This window comes from Bombus vosnesenskii, unplaced genomic scaffold, assembly GCF_011952255.1.
Source record: "Bombus vosnesenskii isolate JDL3184/JDL3185 unplaced genomic scaffold, Bvos_JDL3184-5_v1.1 scf7180000013273, whole genome shotgun sequence".
NCBI classification, from domain to species: domain Eukaryota; kingdom Metazoa; phylum Arthropoda; class Insecta; order Hymenoptera; family Apidae; genus Bombus; species Bombus vosnesenskii.
In genome coordinates, this window is record NW_022882931.1 from 4,652,930 (window position 1) to 4,666,441 (window position 13,512).

At 44.8% G+C, this 13,512-nt stretch overlaps 1 long non-coding RNA gene across 1 annotated transcript; it reads right to left on the reverse strand.

Annotated features, from left to right (window-relative positions):
- Positions 1 to 4,607: 4,607 nt before the first annotated feature.
- LOC117231666 lies at positions 4,608 to 13,277 on the reverse strand. Its single transcript, XR_004493011.1, has 4 exons — positions 13,245 to 13,277; positions 12,528 to 12,595; positions 11,923 to 12,124; positions 4,608 to 8,945 (listed from the first exon to the last, which is right to left on the reverse strand). It is a non-coding gene; the product is annotated as an uncharacterized LOC117231666 (long non-coding RNA).
- Positions 13,278 to 13,512: the final 235 nt, after the last annotated feature.

Below are 13,512 nucleotides of genomic sequence, written 5' to 3' on the forward strand. Positions count from 1 at the left end.
GTAATCTTGGTTAAGAGATAATTACTTTCAATCAGTTTCGTATTAAACGCTACACATAATCAGGAATTCTTGCGAGAACGTAACGCTTATCACCCAAGATTATAGCCTCTATCTGTCAGAAACTCGCAATAATTGCTACTTGAAAATGTTAAACTATCGCTTTGCCTAACGAAATTAAGAGCAAAGATATCAAACTGAAAGCGACCAATTCTTCAAACCTACCTAACACGTCAAGAAACTTACGAAACGAATCGATAATCGAACGAGGGAGCACGTTGTGTAAGAAACGCACGCGCGGAGAAGTGTCCACGCTGGACAACGAGCCTCCATTCGAATAAAACTTGGAGTGATCGAAGAGAAAGAGAAAAAAGAATGAATTTCTGCTCCACTTATAGACAGAACTGTATCTGGCAGCTGCTGCGAGCATCGATCGCTCGATCCTCTCCCGAATCGTTTAACATTATAATGACGAGAGGCCCCCGAGAACACTCGTAACAGGTAGGAACATACCACGAGACCTGTTGCGAGAGAACGGACCCCCCGCAGCTTGCGTTCGCCGACGTCAGATGTTATCTTCATCTATCCGGGACCTAGAGAAGCGGGCCGCTAGATCGACTTTTCTTCTCCTCCTGTTCGTGCTCAGGCGAAAATATCGCGAGCCGACTGCGCCGCCTTTATCGCCACGATCTTTGGAGGCATCTTGGCCACGGCGAAAAAGGGAACCCGCATGTGCATCGTTGTAACCAGCGTTTTTTGGAGAAATTAATGGCCCCTCTGCTGGTGGACATTCTGTTTTTTTTGCTTCTCTTACACGGACACTCGGAATTCTTGTACCTTGCGCAATTTTGCGGTACCTTTAAGACACTTTTTCCCCTCTTTCCTTCGTTTTCGGTTTACTTTGGATTTCTGGACGGGTGCAGGTTATTTGATGAATTAAGACGATGGTCTTCCGTCTGTTTGTTGTATATCGAACCGCCAGTAGAGCGCGCAGAACATTCAGATCTGAACGCTAACAGTGGATGTATCATTTAATTTCGATAGTCCTGTGGGAATTTTATTGTGGAAGTTCTATGGAAAGAGTTTAAGGATTACAGTGAATTCAAAGAAATTTTCTTTAGTGTGAGGAAATAGGAAGATCTTATGATTTGTCCAACTATCTTTTAATTATGTTGATGGTTGATGATGGAATCGAATCGATGACTGAAGGAATCAGGGTAATCGTCGGAGGATGTTGATATAGTTGGATACGAATTACGGGGAAAATATTTTTCTATAAATTTCAAAAAAAGATGTTATTTCTAAATGAAAGTATCGTTTTTTATAGCGTTGGTTTCATGATTGATTATTTATTAGTTTTATTGGACGGTTCATAAAAATGTCATAGTGGCGCGACCTACTGAAATCTGCATGAACTAACGTCATGAAACTTTGTGTCGCTTCCTGTAATATCGACGACCTTGACAAAATCGAAATGTTCCCCACGCCCTCTATGATTTACATCGACGACGAACATAAGAATTGCATTCAAGCAACATCTTTCAATAGGCAACAGAAATAACTTTACAATACCTGCTGATCCTAACACAGAATTAAATGTAGAATTTAATATGTATAATACAAAGTTACCGAAAGTGAGAAACATTTAACATAAAAGGTAATAATTAAAGCAGAATATAACGAAGAAAATTAATTTAACAAGTTGGTCGCCCAGCGTAATTCGGCTAAGTCTTCCGCGGGGCCCAAATCCGACCGCCGGTACGCTTTCCAGCCAGAGTATTCCGAGGGATCTCTTGGCAGATATTCCAGATCTTTCATTTAGTCGAGATGCATACTTCTTGTGAGACGCATATGAGTGATTGTTTCATCCTCAAAATGTTCAGTAGGCAGCGTGAAAATATATTTAAAAGTGAGGAGAGTAGTATAAAATAATGGAAAAACTGGTATCGACAAAAGTGACTTTTTTCCCTTTCACATCTCCCACGGGAACTACTGGTGGGTCGTTGGAGAACGTATACACATCCATCTTCGCGGGATTGCGATTTACGTTAAAGTTTATACCTCCGTTCGTATTCTTCGTGTCTCCAAATGTGCCCATATCTACGTCACTGCACTGTTCATTTGCATTCACTCGCGCGTTGCCAATTCTGGTCATAGTTGCAACCTGTTTACACGCATTCGCGTTTACACTAATGTTCTCGTTGTTGCTCTTATTCTTCGAATTCTCATTTACTTTCTTCAACGTCTCTGTCGCTAAACCGTCCTCCTTCTTCGACGTGGCATTGCACTTGTTTCGCGTCTCATTCGTCTCATTGTTGTCATTTGCTTCGTTAAGCTTAGAGGAGGACTCCAACGCCATTTCGGATGGTGACTCCCTGGCTGTTAACTGAACACGTTGGAGATACTGTTTCTTCTCCTGTTGTTCCCCTGTAACGATCCAACCTAACTCTGTATTTCGTAACTGCAGGGTCTGGTCTGCTGAGACCACCCCTCCTTCGCGAAGGAGATCCCAGAACAACTGGGCTCCAATGAGGCCGTCGATGTCTGATGATCGATAGAACGTTGGAACCGCTAATGGTATATGTTCTGGCAAGTTTAAGCTGCTTAGTTCGATATCGTCTAATGGAACGACTTGAGAAATCTTGTTCATGACCAAGAAGGTCAGTTCTGCCTGATAATCACTTATTCGTGATTGAATCCTTGATCGAGTCATCTAGCGAATTTGCGATTGCATTTGGTTGGGACCACATAACGATATGTCTACCCTTTGTGTGGGCAGCACGAGCCGCTGACACGCTTCGTTCATCATAAGATGTGCCTGGGAGCAGGAGTCCAACAAGACTCTGCACTGTTGCATGTTTCCAGTTCGATCCTGGATATTTATGATTGCTGTAGGCAAAACCGTCGGACTCATCCTCGCTGACAGACATATTAAATTGGTGTGAATTGGTTGCCATGGTTTGTCTACATTCGCATGGAGGAGAGTGTGGTGTCGTTTACTGCACAGCATGCAGCTGCCAGATCGACATTCCTCCGCGGAGTGTGTGCTACGCAGACAGTTGGAACAGATTTTTTTCTCTCTCGCGAGGGTTTTCTCTCTCAGGAACTGACATCGATAAAAATTTTCTGTAGTTCCGAGGTGTGCGAAATCCGTTGCAAAGATTGCACGGGCTTTGAGGTTGTGTGACGGAGGTTTGGTTTGTAGTCAGACTGCGTTTACTGTCTTGGTTCTGAACGCGTAACCCTTCCGGATAGGTTGTAGGGCGTGGTGGATTTTGGTAGGTAGATCTGGTGGCTTCTAATAGTTTACAGTGATCGTGTAGGAAGTCGAACAGATCTCCGACGCTTGGAAAAGGTGTGTGAGCTATCCTTTCCTTCCATCTAAACTCTGTCTCGGGGTCCAGTTTGGAGGTGAGCAAGTATAGCAGCAGAGTATCAGCGGTTGGTTGTTTGAGGGCTTGAAGATCCTTATAATGGGCTTTGATTTCGCTTTGATTTAAGTAGGCTCGTATTTCTTGGTACGATGGCCGTTGCAAGGGGAACGCGTCAAATAGCGCCTTCAAATGGTTGTTCACGATTGTCGTTGACTGATTATACCATTTTTCCAAAAGTTCCCATGCCACAGAATAGTTGCTAGCGGTGTTTGCTAGGGTTGCTATCGAGTCGGCCGCTTCCTGCGTTAAACACGATCGTAGATACATCAGTCGCGTACAGTCATTGTATTTTCGACCAATCGCGGGGAGACGTAATCGCGAGGAGAGACGTCAACGGGGGTCGTAAATCCCCGTTACGATTATAACAATCGACACCACGAATTGATCGATCCCCTGATTTCCGTTGAGATAATAAGGGGTGATTGAATTTGAATAACACTGGGATTCACAGTATTATAAAGTATATATTTCCAACACTTAGTTACACTGACGTAGAGAAATAAATAGTTAACAACTTGTCGCACGAAGATGCGATAGACATGTACGCTAGAGCAGGGCTCTTATAATGGAAATTAATGTGTCAATGGACTTAGCACTGTGATATGTTTAGGAGAGAAGATGTATGTTCGACAACACCGAGAACCGACAAAAGATGTGCGTGAAGTATGCAACTCTCGCGCTATGTGTAGACTGCTGCGTTAGGCGTTAGTTGGTAGACTGTCTGTCGCTCTTTTTTTTAATACGGAAGAAAAGTTCGGTGTGGGTGTGCCCCTGTGCCTAAAGAACGCGCATTCGTTGATCCCACTTTCGTTAGGAAAAGTGAGGGTAGCGATCCGCGGTGTCGATTGGTCATGACCTGCACTACTGCTCGAAGGGATGAGTAGGGAATCTCCTACCATCGTGGTGCGTAGATGACTGTGCGCGTAAGAAAAACCTAGCTTGGTTTATTACAGGGCTATTCGGATTTTCCTAATGGGTGCATACCCGCTTTCTCCGTGTTTTAAAGGCGACTAATAAACCCAAGGACACCTCTAAAACCGATTGTGTTTCGAACATATTTTTAAGCTTTAGTAATTCTTCAAGACAATCGGATTGAAGACATATGGCGAAACAATGCAGGGAAGTGAAAGTTATGGTGGGTCCTTAGGTTTATTGAGGGTCGAAGTGACCCTCAATGTGATGTTTTAGGCGGCGTAACAGTCATCAAGTCGGACATTTTCGTGTATCGTGCAGCGGAATTGATCCGCGAATCCGGGCCAATCTTCGTACGCTCCTGAAAAGGTAACTGCATTTTCAGTATAGCAATCTCCGGATACCCTCGCTCTGAGTGCGATGTGCACGGTACGATGGGCGTATTCCTGTCTATTGCGTCTGTGCTCCGTTCCTTAGCTTGCTCAATTATATCTGTGGCGCGTCTTTTACAGTCTAAGAACTCCAGTTTAATGTCCAGTCGTTCCTGTATTGTCTGTCCCTCGTTTATTTCGTCTAAGTCGCATTGATGCTTGCCATGGTGGCTTGGCGCACGCTAGCTCTGATAATTTGCGTAGGTTCGGCGTCCGAGGTGCTTCGCGACTACCAAGTGTGCAACTTACCTTAGTCGTGATAGGCTTGCCTCGGCTGTTCGTGAACACCGGTTACGGTGTAACGGGATGTTGCGTCGTGTACCTTCTGGTGAAGGCGATTCCTTCCCGGTGGTGACACTCTGTAGATTGTAGCTACCTGATTCTGATTTCCTCCGGACTGATGCTTCCTCCAACGGCACCAAATCCGGCTCGAAGGACCATATGTTGCGACGCACAACTTACTAACAACCAGTTGGATGGCAACTGATCGGTTGTTTATCGCGAGCCTTGAACGTTATTAGCATCCGAGGTGGAGGAGTACAATAAAGGTAAAGAGCGAGGTTTAGTTCACCTTATTCTGCTATATTCCGCTATGTTCACTATATTCCGCGTGATACTCTGAATACATTGTCCGTAAGTGTACTGATTATCCTGTTAAAGATACTGTTCACTGGTACGTGTTGACTCTTCGAATCCTGCTGCAAGAGTGAGTCTTGGGGCTGTTGCTGTTGTAGCGGAAGGTTCGTCGTGGGGGTGTCCCAGGTCTGTTCCTACCTGGTCCTTGGGTAAAGCCGTACGTTTCTGAATGGGCTGGCTGCCTTAGTAACGGTTCGAGTGGGTGACCTTACACTTGGGGAAACCCGCGTGTCCCGTCTTCCTGAGATGTCGCATAAAAATATAGATATTTTATGGTAGGTCCTAAAGTACCTGGACCGTACAATAGGCCCACTGTTTATGATGGGTCCGCATTACGGTACCCTTGACGGTCGTCCTGCCCGAGGCTCGCGTCTGGTGGTCATACCGTAGCGGTAATTACCAGGCGACCCCTCCAAATCTCGAACACCAAGAAGAGAGAAGAAACGTAATAAAAACTAAAACCACCTATACTCTGGATGACCCAGAATGTGGGGGGAGTCATTAGCAGTTGCCCTCTTCTGTGGCAGTTTGCCGAGCCTTTTCCGAGTTTTTCTTTCTCTCCCTTTCCGCTCGCTCCTTCGCGAGCATAACTCGCTCGCAGAAGAGGCGGACGGCCTCGTATTTCTGTGACCCTCTCAACATCGCTTCTACAATCGCGGGGTGGATCAACGCTTCTCCTATGGCGTGCCGCAGAGTGTAGCGGGGCAGCTCCCACGCCGGACAGAGCTCCAGGGTGTGCTGCGCTGTGTCCCTGCCCTCTCCGCCGTGGTGGCAGATGTCTGTCGTCTCTCATCAGATTTTCTTCAGGAACTCGCCGAACACGCCATGCCTCCCAGTTTGGGAGGACCGCCTCTACGCCTCGATGTTCGCCTCCCTCGTTGATCAGCTGGGATCGCCACAGGTCCCACGTGTCCTCCTCAGCGGTTCCTAGGTCGTTTGGAGCCGCCTTGTTCGATCATATCTTCTCCCGGATGCCATACTCTCCAGTGGGTGTATCTCCCTTTGAGCGCCAGCGCCCGGAGCTCCCACGGGGGGACGCGGCTAGAGCGATCGCTGACGCGCGGGACACCGTCCGGTATCCCCTAATGATTCTGATGGCCGTTACCCTGTGCAGCCTCCTCAGGAGCAGGATGTTGCGACGACTCGCCATCAGGTCTTCCGCCCATACCGGAGCCCCGTACATCACTCGGAACCGAATGACGCCCTCGTAAAGTCGGGGCACCGCGTCTCCCGCTCCGCCGATGTTCGGTAACAGGCCGCACAAGCCATTAGCAGCCGCCGACACTTTCGGAATCAGTCCGAACGTCCACTGGCTGACAAGATCCAAATATTTCATCTACGATTCCAGCCGGACGGTTTCGTCTGCCATGTTTATGCATATTTTATGGGACCGGGCGGTGGGGTCCCTCGCCTCTTCTTGTCGTAGAACCAGATGGCCTCCGACTTCGCAGGGGAGACTCTCAGGCCCAGTCCGCGCACAGCACGGGTCGTGCAGACCGTTGCGATTTCGCCGATGCGCAGCGTCTCGTGCCAGCCACGACCCCCGACCAGGACCAGGGCGTCGTCCGCATAGCACACCATGGTCGCGCCTGGGGGCAGCAGGCATCGCAGTACCTCGTCGTGCGCAATATTCCATAGGATCGGTCCCAACACCGAACCCTGCAGGACTCCGCGCTCGACGGGTCGCCTTTCCTCCCCTTCCTTGCTGAAGTAGCATATCCATCTGTCGTCGAAGTAGGCTCGGATCAACCGGACGAGATAGTCTGTAGTCTGGTTTCTAGTGTCGGGTACTTTCCTGAGATTTAATATCTATACAGCACCCGGGCAACCCTAGAAGCCATCGGAGTTGGGATACGCCCAACCAGCGCACTCGGTACCGAGTACCGGTTACCTCAAATAATCGCCCGCAGGAGGCTCTCTCGTCTCAGGTCGAACGGGGCCCTTTCCAAGCCCTTCCGTCTTCTCGGGACGGTATCCGGAGCAGGTGGGACGCTGCTCACCCGCCGAAGGCCATTCGGAGGACTTTGTCCCCCTTAACTCGGCCCTCTTGCCAGCATTTGGCCACAACCACTGCCACCACGAGTCCATACCCATAATTGGCCGAGCCGAGGGTTCGCTACGCCCTCTGGGCTAACACTCGACCGCCCGTGGTACCGTTCATTGTCAACGGTGGGACCGCGCGTGTGGATGTACCGCCACGTCTCTGCTGCACGGTTTACCTGCTCACCGTGCAGTCAGACCCAGATAAGACTCACGTAAGCGGGAGTTGAGGAAATGTACCTCGGCGGCTCTCCCGACGGTCTCACCCTTGGCTTCAGGATCGTGGGTGCGCTACTACCCAAGGCTCCGTGGGAAAGACTTAGTCTTACACCACAGCAACCTTCCTTGCGGTGTACATAGAGGACTCACGTAAGCGGGACGCTTGTCCCGACGGTCCTCCCTGGCTGCGGGAACGTGGGTTTGCCAGCCCCCATAGACTCGCAAAAGCGAATCCTCCCTGCGGGAAACCGGACGAGGTAGCTGAGAACCTCGAAGTGCTCCAGAGCCGTCACTATCCTGTCCCGTGGCATGGAGTTAAACGCGTTGACGATGCCCAAAGAAACCGCCAGCGCCACGTCGTTCCGGTAAACCATGTCCTCTGCAAACGCTCGCACGCGTCTGACCGCGTCAAACGTCGAGCGTCCCTTCCGGAAGTCGTACTGGCTTTCGTGCCAACCTGGCACCTGACCCGCTATGTGTCGCTCCAAGCGGGTGGCGACTACCCTCTCGGGTAGTTTGCCTCGTCTAACAGGCATATCGGCCGGTACGCTGACGGCGAGGTCGTCGGTTGGCCCTCTTTATGGAGCAAGACCAGCCTCACCGTCCGCCATGCCCGGGGGTAAACTCCCTCTTTCAGGCATCTTATGTAGAGGCACCGAAGTCTGGGGGCCATGACCCCCATCACTTCCCTCCAGATCCGACCCGAGATTCCGTCCGGGCCCGGTGCCACGTCGTGGGAGGCCATTCTTCTGATCGCCTCTCATATCTTTTCCTTCGTGACTTCCTAGTCGTCCCTCCATTCCAACGGCCGTGTCGTTTCCCGCGACCGTTCTGCCGCACTGTCTTCTTGCGGGGGGAAAAGCGTCCCGATGATCCGCAGCAGCAGCGCAGGTTCCATTTCCATCGTTGCCAGAGGGCCTTTCGCGCGAAGTTTTCGCGTCACCGTCCTATATGGCCTTCCCCATGGGTCAGACTCGACTGTTTCAACTAGTTCGGATCAGACACAATCTATTCTCCTCACCATCTCTGTTGCGCCCGCAGCGATAGTTCTCGTCTCGGCAACCTTGGTCACCTCTGCGGCTCGACGGATCAGTTCCGCTCCTATGTCCGCCGTAGTAGATGTTCGCATCTCTTCGGCTAGGTCCTCTTCCTCTGTAGTTTCTTCCGTCTGTAAGTTCTCCGTGTCCAGTGTGGAGTGGGAAGGCCTCTCTTTTGACGAGACTGCCCTCGTCATGCTCCTGGTATTCAAGTAGCACCTGGGCACGTGAATAAGATCCTAACAATAGGCATGGAAAAGGTTAAATCTGAAAATCCTGATCTAAAAGGAAGATTAGTTTGTCTAATTTTTACTTAACAGACTAATGTCTTTTTTATTGTATATTTTATTATTTCGTTTAAAACTATAATAACTCTACTTTATTGATTTAATAAATTATTGAAATTTTAATATTACGAAAAAAGTAGCATGGATTGTGTTACGTCGGGCGACACTCTACCTAGACCAGGCCACACACCGCGGGCAAGATGGGAACCAGTTGTCCGCTCATCCTTACTGCCTATCCTCAATAGTCTTAAAGACCCATCATAAATCTCAGGAATTTGCTAGCTAAGGTCCTTCAGACCGAACAAACATCTCTTTATTGAATCGTTTTTAAACTACGGGAATTTTAACTTACTTACTACGGGAAAGTTAGTTTTTTCAGATATGATGCTTCCCACTAGCAACTCTCTCTCGGGGGCGGTTAACACCTTTCCTCACCAACCAACCTAAAAAATTAACCAATTGACAAGCGAAGTCTTTCTCCCAATAAAACCTTGCCCTTGACAAATCAGCTCTTTCTTGTAGATTAGACCCACCCACGACTAGCTTTCCTCCGACACAGCATCGTCACTTTACCTCACTTATTCTTCATCGTTAGAATAGTCAATATGTCATTACTGGGTTTCTATCCTTAAATCAATCACTTACTTAACTTGTACATACGTATCTGTGTAATTATCTTCTTTACAAAGTGGTTGGAATAAACATTAATTTATACCTGTTAATTCAGTGTAACCTCAAATGAACCACTCCTACTATTGTAACAGAAATCAGGGGATCGATCATTTCGTGGCGTCGATTATCTAATCGTAACGGGAATTTACGACTCCCGTTGACATGCTATCTCGCGATCGCGTCTCTCCGCGAATGGTCGAAAAAACAGATTGAAAAAAGACCAATACTCGATGAAACGGAATAATTGACTCTAAATGTATTGCCAAGATAGAAATAATTTCAGACAATCTCTTCCTCAAAGCACATTTTCGAAAATGCAGAAGCAGCGTTCAAAATTATTGCTTTGATTAGAAAATCTGTCTGACGCGAAGTTTCTTCTTGCATATAAAATTTCACACATTCTTGTACGAAAAAAAAAATGAATTTTAATTTATATTTTAGTAAATTCTATTGAAGTTTATAATATCTGAAGTCAAATTAATCAATGTGACTTACTGTTGTCATAAAATAGAAGATTAAATTGAAGATTATTTATTGTATCGTATATTGTATGTGTCGCCATTATCAGTGAGTGATAATTGCTCAACGAGAGAGAGCAAAATGCTCAAACGGGATCACTTCAATCTCTTATTTATACTAGAATGCATTGTCTCAGATCAAATAAAGTCTATTTATGTCATACATATATGTAATATCGTGATATAGTATATTTACAAAGAATGGACAATAGAGATGTTAATCGGACAGAAAAAGACGATTGTTATTCAACCTGAACTATTCACACCAAATGTACAGAAAACAGCGCAACTAAATAACTAGATAGCGACTCGACTTTTACCAAAACGCAATCAACACTCTCTCGGCAACGCCACTCGCAAAACTCTGTTTTTCGAATGACTCATCGTTCCTTTGTCTTTTTCTTAGCCCCACCACGCACGTGCTCCGCAACCGCTCGTAGTCAAAGTCACGTAGGCCTTTTTTTGCGTAACCTATTCAACCGAAAGACCGACGATACATCGTTGGGCCTGTCGGTGCTTCGACTTTCTCGCGACATTGTTTATAGTTCGCCCGATATCTCTTAGGCCTTTGTTCCACGATACTACATATATATATTGTCATACATATATATATTTGCAAAAGGCAAATATTTATACCGAATACTAATATACATATTTATAAGTACCATGAATATATCCTCAAATGTATACATTTAAACTAACTATTAAAAAACTAATTATTATAATCGCGATGTGCAAGTAGACCTGTCCTGAATTAATAAATAAAGATATTGTTTAATCGACCGTTCGCGGAGAGACGCAATCGTGGAGGACACGCGTCAACAGGAGTCATACATTCCCGTTACGATTAGATAATCGACGCCACGAGCTGATCGATCCTCTATTTCGGTTAGAATAATAGAGGTGGTTGAATTAGTATAACACTGAATTTAACAGGTTATAATATATATTCTTTATTCCAACTTGTCTCGCGGATTTTTTAAATGTTCGGAGAGACTCGCGGGATAAGGTTACGATGTCGAATTGTAATGTCGTTTACAATAAGGTTAGAAGTGTTCGATTTGAAGAGTTATGAGCAAGACCACGATGTTAATCGTAGTAGCAGTGACTTGCAAGTAGTGGACTACAGTACCGCGAGAGATATAAATCGTAAGTAAGATCTGAACCGAGAGATGGGTTCAGCGATTTAGCGACATAGCGATTAGTAAAGAGATTTGGCAACTTGGCAATTAGTAGAGAGATGTTGACTGATCAAAGGATGGAAAGTCAGTGAAGTTCGGTGACGATGCCGTGCGGAGGAAAGCTAGTGAGGGATGTGTCTAGCGCACGGGACCATTGGATTCGTTAATGACAATTTTGGTTAGGAAAATGAGAGCAACGGTCATTGTCTCTAATTGGACAAGAAGAAGGTTGGTGGGCAAGGAAGGGTCCTAACCGCCCTCGAGAGAAAGTTGCTAGTGGGAGATATCGAACGTGGTAATAACCAAACTTCCCGTATCTTCCCGTAGGAGACAATACATTTAAGGAACACTTGTAATAAAAGATATTTGTTTAATCTGAAGGACCTTAACTATGAAAATGCTAAGATTTATGTTGGGTCCATAAGACTACTAAGGGTACGCAGTAAAGGTGTGTGAACATCTGGTTGCCATCTTGCCTGCGGCGTGGGCCTGGTTAATATAAAAGATACCCGCAATCACTATGCTCGCAAAAAAATTTTGTATAATACAACCATTCACCTATGTTGATTCGGACCTTTCATCCGATGATGCATGATTAAGTGACCGGAAGAACCAAAATGCAAGCGCATCACCATTCGAAGCAGAGGAACGGAGAACGTTAACATCGATACTGTACCATCCCAGCCAATACCATCAAGAAGACTAACATCAGACAGGAACCGTTGAAAATCCAATGATAGAAATAGAGATTGTGCAAAATCTGTTACAGAACAAAACACAATTGCAAATTGCAAAACACAATTACACACAAAAGAGTGATTGCTAATTATTTGGAAAGTTGGAGATAATGAAAAGTAGAAGTTTATTAAATTCGTAACATTAGTAATAATAAAGACTGAAATTCTAATAAACTTCAATAAGTATAAAAACTGAAACTCTGGAATGAAATTTTAAAATCTAGAAATTAAGAATCTAATGATTTCTTTAAATACGTTTTTCATTTGTTTTATAATTCGATATTAAGACATTAACACTTTATTTATTTTAATAGGAGAGTAACCTAAGAAGATTCTAATCATCCAAAATTTCAATCAAACAAAAAGTGTTCAAAGAAAAATATACAGAATAAACATAATTGAAGTACGATATGTAAAGATACTTACATTCTTGGCTTTTGAGCCACTGTTAGAACATTCCCAAAGAAGACGAAGAAGCTGAAGCAGTGATATATCTATAATAAAACATAAACATAATAACCAACAGCAATAATAAAGACCGAAATTCTAATAAACTCTAGTAAGTATTGTTGAGAATTGTGGATCTTTGAGGCCGAAATAATGTTATAGGAACACTAAATTTACACTGAGGATTAATAATAAAATAATAATGTATTTATTTCATGGACGATTCCTTATATATTCATCGATACACATTTGCACGCGTCTCAGCACTTTCTTCTATACCCGACTGTAAACCGACTCTTCGACGACCCTTAACCGACTGTGGAGTTTACATTCATCTGTTTTCGAGACACTTCGGACACACATACTTCCACACACTGATATTTAGATACAAGTATCTCTACTACGCACTTAACCTAGTCCAGCACAGAAAATTATACATATCTCAACAAGTATATAAATTGAAACTCTAATATAAAAGTTTGAAATCAAAACATCAGTGATTTTTTATGTGCACCAGAAAGTCTTATTGTAATTGAATTTTAACACTTTCAAACTTTATTTCAATTAAAAAAAAGACATTTATAGCTTTCTAAATTATTTCTTAATTAACAATATAGCTTATTTCATAATTAACAATAATTCAAACAAAATACAAAAAATTGAACAAATTGAAATACAATATATAAAAGTACTTACATTCTTGAGATCCTAACACCGAAACCCCTTAATCACTGGACTACTTGATACGACGGACCAGATTCGCAGGCTAAAGAGACACTACCCGCTAGACCTAAACGACAGATTCAACTAGTTATTTAAATTAAGTAACATCTACTTATTTACAATACTTACGTACAAATTATACTTATCTATAACAAGTATTAACTTATTATAAATAATTAGCCATGTTACTGCGCCACGCTAGAAAAATTACTGAAAATTCTCAACGCGAGAATTAATTGTA